The 22,533-nt window shown below is 28.8% G+C and overlaps 1 protein-coding gene across 16 annotated transcripts in view; it reads left to right on the top strand.

The window, feature by feature from the left end:
* Nucleotides 1–22,533, top strand: part of GlcAT-P (Glucuronyltransferase P) — a 764,160-nt gene that overhangs the window by 685,206 nt on the left and 56,421 nt on the right. For 14 of the 16 annotated variants that reach the window (XM_075363549.1, XM_075363541.1, XM_075363537.1 and 11 more), the window contains one exon: nt 13,060–13,181. The gene's annotated coding sequence lies outside the window, so the exon portion shown is untranslated. Of the gene's footprint in view, nt 1–13,059; nt 13,182–17,472; nt 17,553–22,533 lie in introns of those variants that run through there. The other 2 variants (XM_075363546.1, XM_075363538.1) reach the window with 1 other exon arrangement.

Below are 22,533 nucleotides of genomic sequence, written 5' to 3'. Positions count from 1 at the left end.
AAGAATTTATTGTAATTAAATTACATAGAATTAACTATTATAATAATTATTTTTACTGCCGTTAACCAAAAATATAAATTAATAAGTGGTCATGTAAGGATAAAAATAATGCTTAGTAACCTCGTTGTGCGTTTAAAAGCAAATTATTAAATATATTGTGCTTTGAAACTGAATTTTCTCATCAGACAATTCAGATAATCAACTGACATTTCTTTACAGGTAATATTTCAAACCTTATTAAAGGAAGGTTTTATTAACAGTTAAATAAACAACGTTACGCTTCTGTTAAAGAAAAAATGTACGTATTTTGTTTTAATTAGGTTAAGAAGTTTGGCGTCTTATCATCGTAACCAAGCGATGTACCGTACGGTATGTTTATATTTTTTAACGATAATGTATTTTTAATTTAATTGTTTTTTAATAATTTAAAAAAAACATTGTGAAGCCTTTCAGTTCGATCCGTATTTTTTTTTTTTTTTTGTAGAGGAATTTTCCTCTGGTGCCTCCATTGTAAGTTTCTTCAAGATAACTAAAGTGAAAGATTTTTTAAACGAAGTATTATTTTACATTTTTCTTTTTCATCATAATATACCTAGAGTTCAATTTTTGTCATTCTGATGGTTAAAAAGTATTATATTATCACGAAAAAATTAAAGAGAATTACTTTAAAAAATTAGATTATAAAAAGCGTAACTGTCTACGTACATGTTCTTGAATTCTAAAGAATATAACCTCAGGCTCGGCAGTAATCTCTTTACGTCCTTTATCTTTTTCTTACTTTCATCTAAGTGGAGATTTCTTCCAAACGGCATTTTTTATTCATTTGGTTTTTCACTCTATCCATATTTAAATTAGAATAAAACTATAAAAAAATTAAAATAAATTTTTAAAAAAATGTGAAAGGAAGTTTTATAATTCTTAATTAAATTTCGAATTTTTTAAGCCGGCAACAAATTGAAATTTATTAATTCGTTGGCATCGTTTTATTTGAAGTCGAAAGAAACTAGTATTCGAAATTTAATAAAAAGTTGAACATAAAGTTTATTTTATAGCAAATAAAATAATTCGATTCAGGTTAGTTTTTTGTTTACTTATTTTTTCTCTAAAAAAATGCTATAATATTTTAATTCTACTAAAATTTTAACAATATTATGTGAGCAATTCGTAAATATTTCACTAAAACTCTATTATATTACTTCATCTCAGAAATAATTGTTTTCAAACAAACCTCTTTAACAATTTTGAGTTTTTTACTTGCGGTACAAAATTAACACCGCAATCGAAATGATTTGATATTATAGTAGGATAGAGTAAATCTAAAATCACGACTGACCCGTAAAGACAGACATCGTATTATCGGTCAAATTAGTTCAACAGAACTGAATTACCAGGACTGGAAATTCTAGGACGATATTTATAGTCTACGCATGCGTGTGCGCTAGCGATTTGTCACTTGTTTATGCATTTTTTAATTAAATGATTCCAACAAATTCAATATCATTTGAACAGATAATAGATACCGATGTGTAATGAGTCAGTGGAAAACCCGTTATTACATAATTTCGTTATCGAAAAAAATTCCTCTTAAGACTAAAAGAATATAAATATATTGAAATGTTATCCCTATTTTATTACACATCAATCCTAAAGTAAAGTTAGCGCATTATTTTTAATTAACATTTTCCTTTAAATAACGCGTATTACAGTAATAAATACCGTGAATTATTCCGGATCAGAACTTCTGTATAAAAAAGCAGAAGAAGAATTTACGATATAATCGTTTTAAAACAAATAGTCAGGCGTCTGAAGTGAATACATTGCATTTGATTAGTTTTGATAATATCCTGATTATCCAAGTAAAATTCCTAATCAGTAAGTTGAATCCAAAAAATAAAAACGTATTTAAAATGAAAAAAAATAATTTCATTACGAAAAAACGAAGGGTCCGATAGCAATTGTAACGACACGGATTAATGATATGGAATGCAAGGAATTGGGGTCTACAGCCATCAAGTGGATCGGTTTAGTTCATTACTTTAGTAAACTATTTTGGTCAAAGTAAATAAAATGATTCTAGCTTTAATTTCTGCTGCTATGTGTTTTAAGGTATCTGGTGGGATACGAAGAAATAATTGTTATCTATTATATCCGACTGAACAACTCAAATTTAACTCGATTACATTATCCAAAGCGTACAACCTGAAGCATTATAATCTAAAAATTATGGACGTCATACAGTCTATCCTGGTCAGACGCAATTATATTGATTAGACCATATATCGATAAATTTCAGCGACTGTAACACTAGAACATAAGAATTCGGTCGAATCAGTGTGGGTGTCAGAATAAGTGTTAAGGTGGAGAATACCTCATAATGCTCTTTTCGTTATTTTTGAGAGTATACGCAACGCAAAAGACATGCTACGACAGATATTTTTGAACGATTTTTGATTGGTATGATTTTAAAATCAATTTATATATATAAAGTGGTGTATCAAGGTCGTTAGGGAAGTTCTCGGCCTGATAAAAAGATGACGCAAGTATGACCAAATGATTATAATATTTATCAAGTATCATGCTTTAGATGGAGTGTTTTAGAGAGCGAAGTTTCAGACGCGTGTATCTAGTTGGTTGTTTGTAGCGATCAAGTAAATGAAAAAGTTTTGATATTTTCTGAAAAAAAGAATAAAATTCATTACATAACAGTTCGAGCTGTTATAAAGTACTACGTTTTTAACCTCGATGGTTATAAAAACAGAGTTAGATTTCACTTTAAAAGATTTCTCCGTTTCGTTTCCGACGGTAAAAAGTTCGAAGAAATCACCCCAAAAATCCACAATGCTGTATTAAATGATCGTCGACTGAAGGTACGTAAACCTCATATTGTAACTATCTCGATAGACTGTAACATGTAACTGTAACATGTAACATGTAACTGTAACATGTAACATGTAACATGTAACTGTAACATGTAACATGTAACATGTAACTGTAACATGTAACATGTAACTGTAACATGTAACATAGACTGTAAAATATAACTGTCCATTACATTTTACACGATGTTTTGAGTATTAAAAAGCTTCCTGCTCGATGGATGCCGGGCTTGTTAACAGTCAACCAAAAACGCATTTAACTAAACATTTCTCGAGAGCGTTCTGACTTATTTAAATGCGATTTCGCAGAGTTTCATCGATGTCTTATAACAACAGATGAAACACGGATTCACCATTACACACCAGTCTAAACAGTGAGAGGGAACATGTGAAACTGCGCTAAAGAAAGCGAAAACGGTTCTGTCAGTAGGAAAATTAGTGGGTACGGTTTTTTGGAATTCTCATGATTTGGTGTTCATAGACTATCTGGAATAAGGCAAGACCATCACCGGGGAGTATTATGCTTCACTACTGGAACGATTGAAAGGTGCTATTCAGTCTAAATGTTCACATCTGCCCAAAAAATAAGGGCTCTTTCATCAAAATAATTCGCACTACACACACGTCTTGGGTTGTTACCGCCTAACTTTATAACCTAATTCTTCGAAGTGCTTCTACATGGGTATATTCACGGTATTTGGTTATATTCGCTGAATTTGGCTGCTGTCGATTATTTCCTCTTCCCAAAGCTGAAAATATAGCTCGCCGGATGAAGATTCACTTCAGATGAAGAAGTCAAAGCTGAGGTAACTGCTTATTTTGTAGTAATAGACGATTTGCTTATCCTGAGGGTATTAAAAAATTGGAAAGTCGTTGGTCTAATTGTATCGAATTGCAAGATTGAAAAATAAAAAAAATTAAAATAGATTGTGAAAAATCTTGTGTTTTCTTTGTCTGGCCGAGAACTTTCCGAACTCACCTAGTAGTGCATTAAAATAAGTCTAACGTATTGTTCTACTTTATGACAGAAGCTACTTAATATTTTGCGATTTATTATTTTATACCTCAAGTGAAAAATTCAAAATTTTTGAAGAGGACAAGCCAAATCGAAAACGTGCAGCAGCAAAAATATCAACATTCCACTGAACATTTATTAAGATATAGGAAAAGCTTACTGCTACGATTAAACTAAACGTTTTATCAGAAGAAAAATGGTGTGTTCTCTACCGGATTGAAAGATTAGTACCAATTTTTAAGCTAACTTCATTTTTTTCGTAGCTTTATAGCTAACGATGAACCTTGGACTTTTCACAATGCTTCTACCAAAGGTGTTTATTTGGTATTTTTTTCCTTATCCTGCTGGTTAACTGTTTTTTAAGACATTTTCGTCATCCTTGATTCATTCATTCTTTCAGATACCTTTAACCAGGGTAGTTTTTTTTTCATTTTTCAGCTGTAGGATTTCATCATCCACTAAGCTATGTAATTTGATTTGTCACGTAATTTTATTTATAAATACATTTAGCCCATGTGTTTGAATTATTTCAGACGATAAACTAAAACAAAATTTTATTTTATTTCTTCTTCTTTTCGTTCCGACCACTACGGATTATGTTTGCATACTTTTTCTTTTCCCAAAAATTTTTTATTCTTTCTTATGCTCTGTTATTATCGCCTTTCGTCTATCTATTCAGGTTTATACACTTCTCTTTCTTTCTTTCTGGAAACTTAGATTCTCAAATCATTTTACTAGATAATCTCTGTCTTTACACAGATCCTTGGAAATGTTAAAGTTTTTAGATCTGTTTCTATCTCTTTAAATCGTTTGGTCTTTGTGGTTCTGTTTAGTTAGAAATTAAATGTTTGTTTTGTAAATCTTTGGTTGTTCATTCTGCATAAATTTATATAAAACTGTAATCTTCTTTCCCGAATCTACTTTGTTTATTTTATTTATTTATTAAATACCTAAGTTTAGGTAGATGGAAATAGAACAGATATCTGATGTATTATATGTGCCGTTTATAAATAAGCTATGTTACATTAAAGTAAATTTCATAAGAAAATGTTATAATGCCATTTCCATTATGAGAATAAAAAAAATTTGGAACAATATGTCGATTAACAACTATGCAGCGTTTTTATATGGAAATTTTTTTTGTGTGTGTGGGCGTGCGCGCGTATCCTAGTAGGACAATTTTTTAATGATCTAGTTTATGCAAATAAAATATGACTAATAAATACTGATGCAAAGAAATTATACTGTAATTTTTTTTATAAATAAGTTACACAAAAAATTTAATGATGCGATTTTTTTCAGTATAGATATATATGTATATATAACAATTTTTAATATTTTTTTTAAAATTTATTTAATATTGTTAAATTTATAGTTAGAAATACAAAGGCTAAATTATTAGAAGAGGTCGTAAAATATACTCGTTGAATTTAAAAGACAAAGAAAAACCTTCCTGGTATAATATTATATTTTTATAATATAGAAGGTATTATAAACATCTTTTTTTAAAAGAAGGTATTATTTTGAAGTTAATTTATTGTGTACCGGACGGAATTTAAACCGAAAAAATAACCTAAACGAAGAAATTTCATTTATTAAAAGAAAAAAAAACATTTATTGATTTTTTTTATCATCTTCTGGGTGTTCCCACATTATTTGCGTGCCTCCAGTAATTTCAGATAATGTTGTAGAAAATAAAACATAACAAAACATTTTCCTTACTACACTACACATCCATTAGATAATAGAGTGCTTCATTATTGCTAACTATATATTATTATTATGGTTATAATTCTTAATAAATGTCATTTTAGAGTTCTGTATTGTACTACTCTAGACGTTAATACTGCGACAGGACGAATCTTCACTGTGTCTATTCTTCTTATACATTTTATTTTTGTAAATAAATATACTAGTCTTATTAATAATTTTCACTTATTTTGAAGCTTAAAAATAACGGAAAAACTTAGGATTGTCTTACATTATTTCCAGTTACTTTTCTGTTAACCTGCACAATTTTATTATTTATTTCAGTTTTTTTTTTTTTAACAATGAAATGAAATTGTGTAGGTTATTACGAATGTGGGTTTGGAATTAAATGAGACCAACTTTTATTTCCATTACTATTAAACCAGTAAAGCTTCAAATTAATTGGAAAATAATACACTTCTAATTAAACAGATTTTTTTTTTTATACTGTTTTAACACATTGTCATCCGTACCTTGATTACGGTAATTTTTAATTAATTATTAGAAAAAGGATTTATTTTAGCTCGTGTGAACTAACGTAAAAACAAAACAGTCATATACTCGGGCTGAAATATTAATAACTGGTAAATAATCATTAATTAGAAAACAGCCGATCCAAAAATATTCAGATTGAGTATTAGAACTACACTAAGCAATATTAAAAATAGTAATTGGTTAACAGGAAACAATTAAAAAATCTTTTCGGGACTTTATTATAAAGTCGAATTTTATAAATTAATAATCAAAAAAGGTAAACTTTTTTTTTAGTTTCAATAAATTTTTCGTTATAACTTGAGTGAAATAAGATATATTAGAATAAAACTGAGTGGAAAGTCAAATGAAGTCTCAATTGATTACATATATAATCAATTAATTATATATATAATAAAATGAATCAAATTACTGATCGACAAACTCGTCAGTAAAGGTATAGAACATCTTTTACAGCCAGATTAGAAAAAACACATACTTTTTATTTAAAAGAAATCATTACTTAGAAAATAAAGACTAAATCCACTACTATGCACTTCTTTGAAACGCTGTTACTTTCAAGAATTTATCTTCCTAAGCATTCTATTGACTACTAGTGAAAAAAATACTAATATACATTCTAATTTATTTAAAAGGTGTGATTTTGCTGAACGCTCTTGAAATAACACAACTGCCAGCAAAATCATTCTGTACGAATAAATTCTGTTATTGTGTTTTTTATACAGTTTATTTCACTTTATCTTATATCACTCTTTATCACACTTATTTCACTCTTTATCTTTTACATTAAAAGATTTATATAATTTTTGTAACTGTGTAAAAACAATCAATTCTAAACAGATTTAAACCTGATACCTTCCGAATGAAAGGTGGACTGCTACCCCACTACTGCGAAGATTAGCAGCACCAATCAACTATATCAATAAAAAAATTACTAAAAATTAATGTGAGATAAATACTATTAGTTGCGTCAGGAAAGTGTCTATTGATTGATTTTGATTTCATACAGCTTTCTTCATGAGATCAATTAGAAAAATTCTCACATACTTTATGTTACTACTGTAAAACAATACTTTATTAATCCTGGTTGCCCCATTTTCATACGTTTATTAGCTGCAGGGCGTGTCTAAGGCACGCCTTCGCAGCTAGGCCCTCCTGGCGAGCAGCGTCTCGGAATGGGATTACTAGGAGTCTGAAATTGATTACCTCTTGTGTAAAAATACTTTTTTTGAATCATTCAAATTGATATAACGAAAGTTAAATTAGAAATTTAACTCCAGAAATTAATACTAACGAATCGGGATTTTCCGCTAGTGATCGGTACATTCCGGTGCCTACTTTTTGGCCATAGTTCATTATTTTATGAAGAAAAACAATCACATAAATAAATAAAAAATATGCAAATTTTTTTTAAAATAGCACAAATGAAATGGATTAAAAGGTAAAAAATAACTTTAGAACACTCTCTCAGAATGGATTTGACAACAAGCTTTGATGGTGATATCATGGTGTTTTAAGCATTTTTTTTTACATATTTTTTATTTTCTACTTTTTAGTGCGTTTAATATAAGTGGTTTTTAAAAACTTTTTTTATATTTTTTTTATTTTCTACTTTAAGTCTTCATAAGTTTATACTTTACAGCTGCGCTAGCGCACAGGTTTTAGCGTATTTAGCGAAAGACCGGATCGGTAAGTTTTACGGTGGGTGAGTGCAATCAAAACATAGGGATAAAAGATTTAATTTCCGGGTAACCAAGATCCAATCGATCAAGAGTGTACCCTATGCGTTAAACAGTTAGCGCTCGATCTGTTGATACATACGTCGTTTGAATCGTAAAAATCGGATGAGCGGTTGCCGAGATATTACAGTGGAATCCCATCGCACCACCCCCCCCCCCCCAAATTTCCGAACGGTGCTTTAGGGGCACTTGAAAATATTATCATCCGGCGGGCACCACTGGGAGCGGATGGGGTACGAAGAGGGAGTTGAAAAAAGTTTTTCAGAGCGCTGGGACCAACCGTTTTCAAAATATTTCCAATTTTCGTCCAAAAATTCGGGTCCGATTAAAAAGTAGTAAATTTTTCCAAAACTTCGATATATATATATATATATACTAATATAACAAGTATACACCTGACCACCACGAGACATGTACTAACGAATCGGGGTTTTCCGTCAGTGATAGGTACATTCTGATTCTAAGCTAAGGGGGAAAATATTATCTTGCAATAATTTTGTATATTTTAAATGTTCTTTATTATATACTTTAACTTTATTTTGCAGTTCCATTCATGTATATATCCTAGATATACTTTATTTTTGTTATTATTTATAATTTATCTTAATTTTTATTTTTATTTATCTATAATTTTATTATTTAAAAAACAGGTAGTTAAAATAATAACTTAATTATCATGAAATAAATCCGAACCGGAATGTTCATGTATTGATGAACGCAGTTAAAACACAAAAAGTATTAAAATATAAATAACGTAAAATTAACTTTTAACGAATTGTTGACAGAAACGCGGCGCCAACACTTTTAACTGTATACGTAATTGGAAAACAAACAACGACAAGCTACAAGAAGAATATTGTTATGTGTAGTTTAACCATCTCCACAAATAACTGAGTCACACAAAAAAAAAATAATAGATCCAGGATTTTTATGAGTCATGAGGGTGTAAGCCAAGCTTTCTTATGACCAATATTAAATAGGGTAGTAGAGATTAAAACGATTACTCTGTTATTTTGATAATTATAAAACTGCAAAAATAACACTTTCTCATTTAAATTAAATTAAATACAGTTACATTGTTATGTCCCTTTTAAAATCATTTTCATTTAAAAGTACGCAAATCCTTTAGCATAACAGAATTTAAAACTCATTCGTTAGTTATGTTTTGAGAAAATTCAAAAGTATTTTCAGGTGATGAAAAAAATGTTAAATTCGTATGTTTAAAAAAATATTTCCTAAAAATTATATCGGATGTTTGTTTCCAATGCAACCCAAAAAAAAACCCGATTTAAATAAAAATAATATGCTGTATTTAATGTGATTAGTTGTAAATGTTACAATTTTTTGTGCAGACCATATTGAAATCAATTTTTTTTATAACAAATGTTGAAAGCATCCACCATTTTCATCAAAGCAAGCGATTACTTTCTTTTTCATATTTCATGCGACCTTTCGAAGTGTACCTCTTCCAATTTCTTGTAATTCTTGAGTTATAGCGACTTTTCAATGTTGTGTGGATTATTTTTGAATACACAGTCTTTTAAATATTCCCTAAGAATAAATCTGAAGGAGAAAGAACAGGTGACCTAGCTGGCCATAAGTCAGTCGATATTAGTCTTTCACTAATGAAATTTTTCAAAAGGTTTAAGTTGCTCTTACCGTGTACCATGTTGCCCCGTCTTATTGAAACCACGAATATCTCATTTAATTCTTAACTGTAATAAATTGCATACAGTTTCTTGGTAGAGGTCTGCATTAAGAGTGTTTTCAAAGAATATGGAGTCGATTATTCATCGCTTGGAAATTGCACACCACACAACAATTTTCTGTGGATGTAGAGGACGTGAATATGAGATGTGAGGTTTGTTGAAGCTCCAGTAGCGATCATTCCGACTATTAACGTAACCGCTCAAATGAAACCAAGCCTCAACTGTAAAAAATGCATTATCCTACACTTTAATGCTCTCCCAAACAAACTGAGTAAACCGTCGACAACAGTGGAGCCTAGCAGCAAAATCAACCGGGTGTAATTCACGTGATACATGAATTCGGTATGGCTTTAAAGTTAAGCAGCCGGCTAGTTTTAAAGGCGCTATACAGATATTTATTTTTGTTGCGCAAGTTTTCATAATGATTTGTTTGGTGAATTTAGAAAGCTTACCCTAACATCTTCCAGTATTTTGTCATTAAGTACTTAACATTTCCGACTACGTCTGTGATTGCAAAGGAACCAGTCCCTCTATATTTCTTTATCAATACATGAATTGAAGATTTATTTGGTAAATTCTTACCCGGGAACTGCATTTGACACAAAAAACGCTTCTTGGCACAAAACAAAAGATTTAGTTGTTAAATAATTTTCCGCAATAAAAATTCTTTCTTCCGTATTCAAAACCATTTTTTCTTAATAAAAAACACAGATAATCAAAAATATTTAACTGTTCACAAAAAAGAAATAGAAAATTATATCTCTAATTACAAAACTACAAAAATAGTTAGTGCCAACCTCTTCAACCGAAACTATTTGAATAATTTTTCAAAAAGGTATTTCGCTTGGGTTGAGTTTTAAAACAAATTCCCAAATGTATATTTAAAAATTATAATGGAGTGAATAAGTCCTAAAGAAAGAAAAAAAAGAAGAAATAAGCAAAATACGTTAACGTACATAATTTGAAATAAATTTCAGTTGTCCAACGGTAAAATCGATTGTTGACGTAGATATATCAGACAAATATTATCAAAAGTATAGGTTCACTTTCAAGAAGAAAAGTACTTAAACCACTGTTGAAAAATATTTTATTAATTATTTTTTTATCCTACACTTTCGTTTTCTTACCCACTGCACCCCGGCACTGATGCAGATTCTACATTTTCCTTTATCGCTCATTAGTTTCTGCCTTATCTTTTCTTTCAATTTAATTTTTGCTAAAGTATTTTTTAATATAGCCGTCTAATTCATTTTAAACAACATAAGACTACAGTACCGACTTAATTATAGTAATTATTTCTGTGCTATTAAATTCCTATGTCTGTTTACTTCATTTCATATCTCTACCGCAATAAAAAAAACTGTATATGACCAAATCTATAAGAAATGTAAATAAATTTTATTTCTAATTATCCACATTAGATATTGTAATCTTGCTTTATATGGATCCTTATTTACGCGCATTCTGCGAGGATAATTGTTACATAAAAGTTCCAATATTGTACTTTACAGTACATTACAAAACAGCATTACTTTACCTATTTAGTAGTAGTTTTATTTAGCTTATTTTACCGTTGAAAAGCAACAGATGAAAGTGAGGTTAACAAATATGTTAAACTTATGAATGTTCTATGCTTTTTGTAAAATTTTAATCCTTTTCATAATTAAAAAGTTTCTTAATGTATATTAAAATGTATTCTCATTTAAAAACTAAACTTTTGTAATGATAAACGAAACTATATTTTATAATAAAAATATTTTTAATAACTTTTATCAAACATTTTAATCTGTCTTTATGATCTTCTTTGAGGAATGATACTAAATATTCTTACCCTGGCATCATCTACTAGTTTTTTTCACATTCCTCAATTTTTAAACAATACTTTTTTTAAATATTCAAAAATAAAATATTTAGTCAAATAAATATAATTTTTTTATCGATTATCGCAATCTAGTTTCATTATATACCGACGTAAAATCGTTTCCTTGTATAAATATTAAAGATTATGGTTAAAGTAGTGCTTGAATTATGCGAGTAAATGCATGTATGTTAGCTTCCACAAGAAGCTAACATACAGAATTTATACAAACAGAAAATGTGAAGTCATTTGTGAAATTTTTAAAAGTTAAAAATTTTTCAAATATAGTCACTTCAGTTTTAAAGATGAATATCGATTCAGAAGATTTTTTGAACGGTCTATTCTAAGCTTATAGAAGCACACATAATTTGTGAATAAATAGGTAATGTCCTATCTTTTAGTACTTGTTGAATTCTTTCTCCATTAAATTTTTAATCTCTGAAAAACCCATGCCTATGATGCTGGCAGCAGATCACAAATCAGAAACACCCCAAATCTGTTCTGAAAATTGTTACTGAGAACAGCATGATGAATTTCTGATCGTGTTAGGATTTCTCACAATGTGATTTGGTCCAGTCCAGAGAAGTATTCTGAAGCAATAAACAAGAAGAAATTCAGGTATAGTGTTGGTTGCATTGTTAAGAACAAAGAACTCTTTGCGACTGGGATTAGGATGTGTAAAATGTAATTAAAATATGTAAAATTATCTGTTTAATTTTAAAGAGAGAAATATAACTTTAATTCTTGTACGATAAATAATAATCATGATCTCAATGAATATGTGTTTAATTATTTAATGACCCTTGTTGCATTATTCAAACTGGAAGCCTAGATTTTTGTCAGAAGATGAACTAGTCCAATAGAGGAACTCTAACAGGATTAGTTGTATTCATTACAACAAATCGCAATTTTCCATTGGTCTGGCTAAACTGTTTTCTTAAGACAGGCTGAGATTGTTTTGTAATAGTTCTCTAGTACTTAGAGAAGAAGCAATGTTTGCAGCATATATTTATGCCAATAAACCCCATTCTTCATGGTTATCTTGATTGCACGTAACCATATCTCCTGGCTACCTACTGCACCTGTACTAAGATTGTGATGTTAAATGTTTCATTTTTGGAATTTGTACTGATCGGTAAAGGCAGCTCTGTCTATGAACCTACATAAATACTCAGTTTCCTCTTTACAAAAAGCCAAGTCTGGAGCTGAATGCTCCAGAGTGGGCTTTACAGACACAAGCTTTCCTGGGTAAAGTTGGGAATTATAGTATAAGTATAAATAATAATACACTAACCCTAAAACCATTTTCCCTAATGTCATACTATTGATTCAGCAGTGTGTTTCACAATAAAATCACTTGTGGTACAGCTTTGTCAGTCACCAGGAAACTGGTGACTGACAAGAGCTTTGTCACCAGTTTCCTGGTGACTGACAAAGCTGTACCATTACTGATCATGAAGCACAAATGAAGTGTTGAGTGACAAACAAGTATACTTACGTAGATCACTTTATTATCTTTAAGAATGTATTATTAAAATACATACCTAAATAATTTATTATTTTGAATAAATTGGAAATAATTAAAAATAATGAAAGATAAAAAACTTAATCTTTTTTTCAGGTCAATATGGTCAAATACTTTGTTGGGCAACAGTTGTTTAACAGTAAAAAACAAAAAAATGGAAAAAGCTTTTTCTGGAGATGAGATTTAGTTAAACAAAAAAGAAACTCTTATCCTCCACAGTAAGTATATCATTAAATCAATGAGAAAACTTTGTATAGTTTAAGATAATATGCGGTGTAATTATCTACTAATTACTAATTTTATTAATTAAGTAATAAAATTCTAGAATATAACACCTGCTGTATAATAGCCATAATGATAATATATTACTCTTTTTTTAAGAAATAATATAGAGTATTTGTTACAGAAAAAGTAAAAAAATAAATAAATACAATTGCACTTAAAAAATACCCAAACAAGCATTATAATATTTATTTATTATAATATTAATATCTATTATTTGGTATTTATCAATATATTTAGAATATTATAATAATTTCTAGTCTGTTTATTGTAATGTATACTATCATACAAGCAAAAAAAAAAAAAAAAACAGTAAACAACAGAAGAATTTAATCAATGAGTTTAATCTACACATACACATATACCCATAGTTACATGAATTCATGTTACTTATTATTTGTACAAATATATTTTAAAATTACATATAGAGGGAAAATCCCACAAAAATGTTTACATCTTTGATTTGGTTGCTGGTATTTTCTTTACAGGCCAAATAATTTCAGCTTACTTTATCAATAATGGCAGTTGTTTCACTATAAAATAAATTTCCTAACTTATTGATTTAATTTAGAAATAGTCACCAGTTTGTCATCAGCAAAAAAGAGACTGACATTTTACTATATAATTTTTATGACTTTTTTTGTGAAATCATATAAATTAAAAAATTATCTGTAGTCAATAAAATACATAAACCTTTACATTAGTACATATTTTATGTGTATAATTAACGTATACAAATCCATTATATATTTTTTTAAATTATGAAAAGTAACTAATATCATAAAAAAGAACAGAATTTATAAGATTTAATAAAAGAATAAAAGCAATATAGAGAAAGAGGAATTAAAGATTTGTATTAGAATCCAGTAATTGTAATAAGAATAAAAGACTAAGAAATGTGTACTCAAATATAGAATTGAATGAGAAAAAGGAAGTCCCTATTGTTTTTAATTTTTACAGAGAAAAGATTTGAGTAAACTAAACGACGATAAAAAATAAAAATAATGAGATTTACTGATGATATTGTTCCTTTGGCTGAAACTAAAAATGAGTTATATGAAGTAGTGAATAATAGGATACATTATCAGAGGAGAAATTTAATTTTAAATCAAGTTAAAATAAAATAAGTTATAAAATTACTCACAATGATGTTGAGGATTAAAGTACAAAAGGATAATAATAAGTCTTTTAAGAAGTGATTTTATAGGAGGATAGTAAAAATTCGGTAAGTTGTTAAAAATTTTTGAATAGGTTTTAAGAAAAACTGGAAAAGAGAAAGAACATTTTAGCAAAATCTTGTAGAAATAAAAATTAGGTTAATGATAGTCCGACCAGATTTAAAACATAGAATTACTTAATTTGGTCATAAAAGAAACTATAAAGATGATAAACAATAAAGGAAGATAAAGATTAAAATCTATGAAACAAATAATTGAGGAAGAATGATGTTGCAGATCTACTGAGATTGATAGATTAGTACTGAGTGAGAAGAATAAAAAAGTGCATCCAGGACAGTTAAATGACAAAGAAAAATTCCTAAAATCATTCAAAAGGTTTTATCAGAATTGAGGGCCTGAAAAGCAAAGGGGTTCAAGTGACGTTTCTTACATTTTGAGAAAAACTAGTCTAAACTTACTTGTTTATAATAAATTCTGGGATAATCTTTTGCCGTTTACCAATTTATTTTTGGAATCTAGATATGTCTAGTTGTTTTTATGTATAAATATTATGAAATTTAATGAAGACTACATGTCTCAAAGTATTATTTTTGCGTTGCTTGGCAACCACTTAGACCCGTTTTGCTGCTAAAAAGTTACTTGGACCTCTTTGCCTTTAACATGGTTTTAATAATAAAAACACTTAGTCAAGTATAAAAAGCTTTAATAAGACAGTAAGCAAAAGTCATTGTAATAACATAAGTAACATATATATATTGTTAGACATTTCAGCTTAATTGAGCCTCCTAATAGCCTGAATCAAGCACACCATCATCATAATCTTCATCCTCTGCATCCTCTTCACCCTCATCTGTGTCATCTCCTGCAGGTTGAGTTACAACTCTGATGCTCCATGAGGCAAGCTCCTGTAGTACTCATGATGAATAGGTGGTATGAAGGGCAACAGCCCTAGCAGGTCCTTGTATTTGGATGTTTTGATGTTGATTGGACCTTCATACAAAGGTTTGAGCTAAACTACTGTCGTTGTCGCTGACAACTGGCGGTCGGCCAGTTGTCTGCTTCAAGGATAGGTTGTAGAAAGGCAAGTCATCATTTACTGTTTCTTTGTAGTAAAGGGTAAGAGGGATGTCTTTTCAAAGTGGAGCCACTGCATTTTCCTTATGCCTTTTACAGTTTTACCTTTCATGTGCTTGGACATTTCATCAATAGATTTAAAATCTTCCTGGCTCATTACAGTAACGGTAAATTTTCGGCTACCCTTTGACACGAGTATACCAATCCTGAGGTACAAAAACAAAAGAGCTATTCTTCTTGCATTTCTCAATAAGAGCAAAATCTTGATCTACTGTTTCTATTTGGGTGTTGCTGACAATGAAACACCAAAATTTCACAATGTTTTTGTTTTTGTTTTGGCCTCCAGCGTTGTCACTGAAAGCGTCCAAGTGTTTAACAGAAAAAGGAAGTGCTTTTATATATTTTAAAAGACAAGTCATAATCTCTTGTGAGCTTCTAGATCCCACACACTCTAGCCACATGAACATTGTAGCTGTTTTGTTGCTTAAGTTGTGCACTCCCAAATTGTATGTCCACAACTGACGTGAATCTAACAGTTCTGCTAGTAGTTTTTTATTTACAGGCAGAGGGATCCAAGTGTCACTTGTACCCCTTTGCCACTCAACAGATGTTTGTTTCTAGTGAGTAGTTATATCCACTGCCACCAGAAAGCATCACTGAACAGGCAAATCACTTGGATCCTTTTACAGCTAAACTTTCCTATGTTTCTAGTTTAGGTTGCACTGCTCAGATCCATTTGTCAAAAAAAATCACTTGGACCCCTTTGCTTCTCAGGCCCTGAATTAATTTATCACAAACTTAAAACAAGCATATACAGTTTATTCCAAAATTCATTGAAATTGTCTATGTTTCAGAAGTAATGGCTCGGAAAAAAAAAATTATAACAAATTTACCAGGAGATGCTATTTGCTATACTTTCAAGAAAAGTGGCTTTATAATATTGAAACAATTGATTATTTATTTTATAATAAGATCTGCAAATCTCATTTATAGAGTTTTCCAAATTCCTATGGTGACATTTGTGATTTAACCTGACTATCACCATTGTATGTTCAGCAAAAATTGTAACGGTATAAACTAATACTGTCAAAATAATTTTTGTCCCTACAAGAAAAATATGGCATTTAAAAAATTGTTGTTTTTAAAAAATATGCTTTAATACATGATTTTAAAAATCACTATTTTTACGTTATGTGTAGTTTCAAATGAAAGGTTTTATCCTACATATTAGAAACAGTCTTACCTGCATATAAACATGCAACTGCAGTTATTTGTAATTTGAAAGCTGCCAGAGCCATAAATTCCAAAAGAAGAAAAAAAATATATATATATATATATTAAAATTTACAGTGTACTTTTTATAAAAGTATACTTTTACTAAGAATTAACAATCTGAAAAAATTCCAACTCCTGTTATTGATAATAGCTATTAATTTAAAAAAGCAAATGATAGAAATTTTTTTGTTAATTTTTGTGTAACTTTTATTTTTGACATTACTAAACCTTTTATTTGTGTTCTTTTACTTATAAGATTTCTTTTCGTTATAATGTTCTCAAGAAAACAAAAAGACATTACAGAAGTTTGTTAAGAATTCTAAAGACTAAGTTATCAGAAAATTGGCAATTGACAGTCTCAGTGAACAGAAGTCCAATTCTCTAGTGTAATATAAAAGAAATAAAACAGCTTAGAGAAAGAAATATTTTTTCTCTCTTCTTTTTCTATTCTTCTTCCTTGTATATATTATTATTATTGCTATTACTAAATACAAAAGCTTATCATCTGAACTTATAGAAAAATCTGTGTAAAGTAAGAGTAATATTGTTTGTATCTCAAGTTATAACAAGCTAGTTTCTTCTTCTCATAAGTAAAATATGATCACTTTGGAAGAGATTTTATATCATTATCCTTGAACATAAAATGTAACAATATATTTTACTTTTATAAGGACTTTGTTTTCTCCTTTTTTTCTGATAGGAAGAGAGAATTGTTGATGAAATTCTGAAAATATTATCACAAGCAAAGAATAAAACAAAGGAAAAATAAATAATAAGAGGGTAAAATATGAATTGTTTTGAATTTGTTTAATATAATATGAGTGTACCTAGACAACAATGTAAAATTTTTATTCAGAAACTACATTTCTTTTCTGTATCATCAGTCAATTGTCTGATTGAGATGTACTTTTCCATTCCTTCTAACTTTCACTAATCATTCAATTTCTACATATTTTTTACATCATACATCAAAAAAGATTTATCTGCTTTAAGTACTCTGATTTTTATTTCTAACTTCAATACCAGCGAACCAGTTTTTATTTTTATTTTATTTATACCAAATTACTTGTCATTAAAATGGCCTTCTAATGACGTGTCACAACCTACATTGTCTCATTAAAAAAAAAAAATTTTTCAACCCTTGAAATTTTAGAAAACTATTAAGGATGAAATTTTGTGTTTGTAATTTAAAAAATAATTTTCACAATTTTAATCCACATATTATGATTATTTCAAATGTTTTAAGAAGTAATATCACATAATTTTATAGTTATTTTTGTTGGACTGAATTTGAAAAAAGTACTACCCCAAACGGTTTATTTTACCAAGCAGAGGGGCGAGCGGATTTTTATTTTATTTTCACCAAAATTTGTTATTTTTTTCAGGTTGTCAATTAATGTAATTAAATGTTACCATTGCCATTTAAGATTTTTGAGTTGGGGTAGATGTAGTGATGTGGGTGGGTTCCACCCCTTTGAAAATAATTTTAAAAAGTTTCACCCCAAGAATGGTGTACATGCTTACAAACAAAAATATGATGGGACTGATAGCTGTTGAATAATAAATGTGATAACTTTTCAAATGATCACTTGGTGTAACGATAACATGCATTATCCAAAACTATCTTTAGCAAACCAGTTTACTTACATCACTGGATTTAAAATACTACAGGCTGCAGTTTCCCTTTGATCAAACACTTTAACATTGTCATAATATATAGATATGGTTATGAAGACAGCAGTTACTATGTTACGTTAATATAAAATACTGATAAGTGTTGAAAATTAATTAATTAAAAAAAGGAGAAAATGTGTTTACAGTAGAGTAAAATCATTTGAAACTTTTCAATTTCATTTTATAAAAAAAATTAAAGAAAAAATGTTACATAGTAATTTTATTAGGATGATTAAAACTAGACCATATTTATGACATTACAAAATTAATTAAATTTTTTTGTGCTGTACTACACTCTAATTTTTGTAATTAATTAATTAACTTCCATTTCAATTTTACACAATGTTTAATGGTAAAAATTTTACTATGTGAATTTCTGTTAAGTCTAAAATAAAACAGATAAACAAAAATGTTAATTATACAAAATATGATATATTTTTATTTTCTCCTACTAGAGACTGTTTTTTTAAAGATATTATTTCATTGCAGAAAGGATGTAAACCTTTCTCTTGTGAAAAAATTTTGAATTGATTATTGCTTGCATTTCAATAGGTTACCATGATTATCTGCTACTACACCCAGTATATTTAACTTGGTAAATACCACTGAGAAATTGTTTGTTCTTTCTGCATGCTTAGTATACGATGTTTGTTGTTGATTTATTTTGTGTCAACTGATATAATTAATATATCTGATAGACATATAGTTAAAGCAAAAATGGAGGGAAAAGTTATATGTAGCCAAATAGATAAATTAAATAACTGACAAATTATTTAACATTTGGTACTACCCTTGTTACTTCACAAAACTAATTAAAATTTACCCACACTTCTCAAAGAATGTCTTTAAAAACCACAATACACAGAACCTTTCTTGTGGATGATTTTATATTATGTAATAATTTCACTTTACTATGAAGAGGAATTACTAATTTTGAACACTAGATGTACCATGGCGATTCATACTTATTTCTGAAAAAGGGGAAATTACACCCAAATCATAATTTCAAATAATCAATGTTCTCTTTCACTTTGTATTAAATTTTTCTTCACCTTATATAAAGTACTTATGTAAAGTTTTTTGAAGAAATTGAAAATAAAATGCTTACTCAAACCAAACCACTTCTTAATTACAACAAAATTATTAAAATTTCCTTTTGAATTCAATACATTTTCAAAGTAACATTAATAAAGATCCATTTGTACCATCATTACATTAATAAAGATAAAAATACAAAACACTGACAATTTCTCTTAAAAAAGAAAGGGAGAGAGACAAAGAAAGAAAATAAAGTTTAAAAAGAAAATGCTGTAGCAGAATGATTTGTTACCGCAGTTGTTCTCATAACAAGGAGATCTTTCAACATCAAAGTTACTGACAGTTTAAAATAAGTTGAAAATATATAAAGTAAAATGAAAATGCATTATCCGATTTTTATTGTAAAAGAAATAAAATATAATGAACTGAGTTTTGAACTCATTATATTTCAATTCATACTGCATTTTACCCTGAACATTTATAATGAACTCAACATTTATTATAGTTGAATAAATAAAAAGAGGTCATAAAGTTTATTGACTTTAGCAATGAATCTAGTAATGGTTATTAATAATAATCATACATAGTGTCATATTCACAGTCTTCATTAATGATCAATCGTTAACAAGTAGTCTGGTACTGAATTTCTTAAACTAAAATGTATATTCTATGATATTAACAATCTATAGTTTAATCAAAATGTGGAAAAAATTGAGTTATTCTCCTCATTTCTTCAATTATTTTACTTATTTATATACTTTTTTATTATTATGCATTATTGAAATAACATAATAGTAATTGTATAATGGAAAAATGTTTTCTGTCAGCGGATAGAAAATGTTAAAAAATTTCTGTTATATAACTAAATAATGACAGTTAATTAGTAACAGAATACGATATCCTTGAGTACAAATCATCAGTTGGAAACGGTTGAATATTACAAATTCAAATAATAAATAAACATATTTGCAGAATGTTGTGTATGAGAATGAAATTACTCTTAACTAATTTGGGTATCACATATTTATTAATATTTTAATATTAATTTACTATTGCAAAAAGCAGTTGGTTTGTCTCTTAATTGTAGTTATTTTTAATTAATTTATTGAAGAATCACAACACCAAAAGCATAAACAACCAAACTTTGCTTCTGGATAAAATCTGTTTTTTAGACTCGACCATCATAAAAAAAAAAGTATGAAAAAGTAATACCTAACTTCAAAAGATGTTATTTACATTGAAAATAGTACAAATACAAAATAATAAACAAAACCGTAAAATACTTGGAAAACAACATTCATTACAAATAGATAAATTTATTCTTCACAGAATAAAGCAGGACTAATAAAAGATTTTTTCATTATTTAGTCCACGGACAATGAGATTTCTATTTTTAGATAATGCTACACTTATATTACTCCAGCCCTATGTTCATTTTTGTTTATTCTTACTTCAAACTAATCTGGGCTCAACTGCTGAAATTGTTTTATGCGTGCACACATGCACACATGTGTATGTGTGTAGAATAACAGAAATCTGTATATAGAATATTGTACATGCATGTGCATATTTTTTTAACATTTTATCACTCAGAAGGTGTTTTAGAGAAAATTTTTCTGAAAAAATTAAAGCACAAAAAATATATTATTAGATATTTTTACCGCTCTTATATCACCTCGTTCTTGGACTATGTATGTAAGATTCATGCTGTGGAACCTTTCAGTCGAATTTTGAAGCACTTTCACTTATCCATTCGCTCTAAAATTTTGCATACAGGTTTACTTCTGATGACAACACATTTTAGCAATATTTTCAGGTTGCTAAGATGCCCCTAAATTGCTAAGAAATTTTCTTAGTGAAAGATAACCTAGCCTGTTTCAGTAAGTTTGGATCTAAAATTGACACACGTTTGAAATACATAATTTTACCAAAACATAGGGCTCTACCTACTATATCAACCGACTGGAGCTAAATAATAACACGCTATTAGATTTATAAAAAGAGAGATATATATTAGAGTATACAGTTGCTACTATAAATTCTGCACAGTAGCGACTGAAGGTTTGGGAAAATTTAGTACTTTTAACCCAGATCCCGATTTTCGGACGAAAATCGAAAACGGTCGCTCATAGCGCTCTGAAAAAATTTTTAGACTCACTTGTCGATACTCCGCCCACTCCCAATGGTACCCGTCGGATGTTAATATTCTCAAGTGCCCTGGGGCGCCGTTTGGAAACTGATGGGGGGTTTGATGGGGTGCCACCGTAATATCTCGGCAACCGCTCGTCCGATTTTCACGATTCAAACGGCGTATATATCAACAGGTCGAGAGCTAACTGTTTAACGCATTGGGTACACTCTTGATGGATCGGATCTTGGTTATCCGGAAATTAAATCGTTTAGCCCTATGTTTTGATTGCAGCACTCACCCGCCGTAAAAAGTACCGATCCGATCTTTCGCTAAATACGCTCAAACCTGTGCGCTAGCTATAAAGTATAAACTTATGAAGACTAAAAAGTAGAAAATAAAAAATATATTAAAAAAAATTTTTGAAAACCACTCTTATATTAAAAGCACTAAAAAGTAGAAAATAATTTTCATACGGTATCCCAGAATGAATTTGACAAGTTTTGATGATAATATGTAACATTATGTGAAAATCATAGCTTCAAATTAAAAATTTGATTTTTTTTGCCAATTTTTAATTTGAAGCTATGACTTTCACATAATCTTACATATCACCATTAGCTTATTTTCAAATTCATTCTGTGATACCGTATGAAAATTATTTTTTAAGTTTTAGTGCATTTAATTTAAGAGTGGTGTTTTGAAACACCACTGTTGATTTCGAGTGGTTTTTAAAAAGTTTTTTATATTTTTTTTTATTCTTTAAATTTTTAATGAAGATTTTATTTCTCACATGGTTTGAAATATCTTTATTTTATATTTACTCAATTATAATAATATTCACTTCATAAGATTTTAAAATTAACTCCATAGAAACAAAAAGTTCATCTCATGATATTTATCGAGTTTTATTTTCAAAAC

Source organism: Lycorma delicatula, chromosome 4, assembly GCF_047948215.1.
Source record: "Lycorma delicatula isolate Av1 chromosome 4, ASM4794821v1, whole genome shotgun sequence".
In the NCBI taxonomy this organism is placed as follows: Eukaryota; Metazoa; Arthropoda; class Insecta; order Hemiptera; family Fulgoridae; genus Lycorma; species Lycorma delicatula.
Note: the sequence above shows the minus strand (reverse complement) of the source record. Positions and strands in the feature narration are given on the sequence as shown.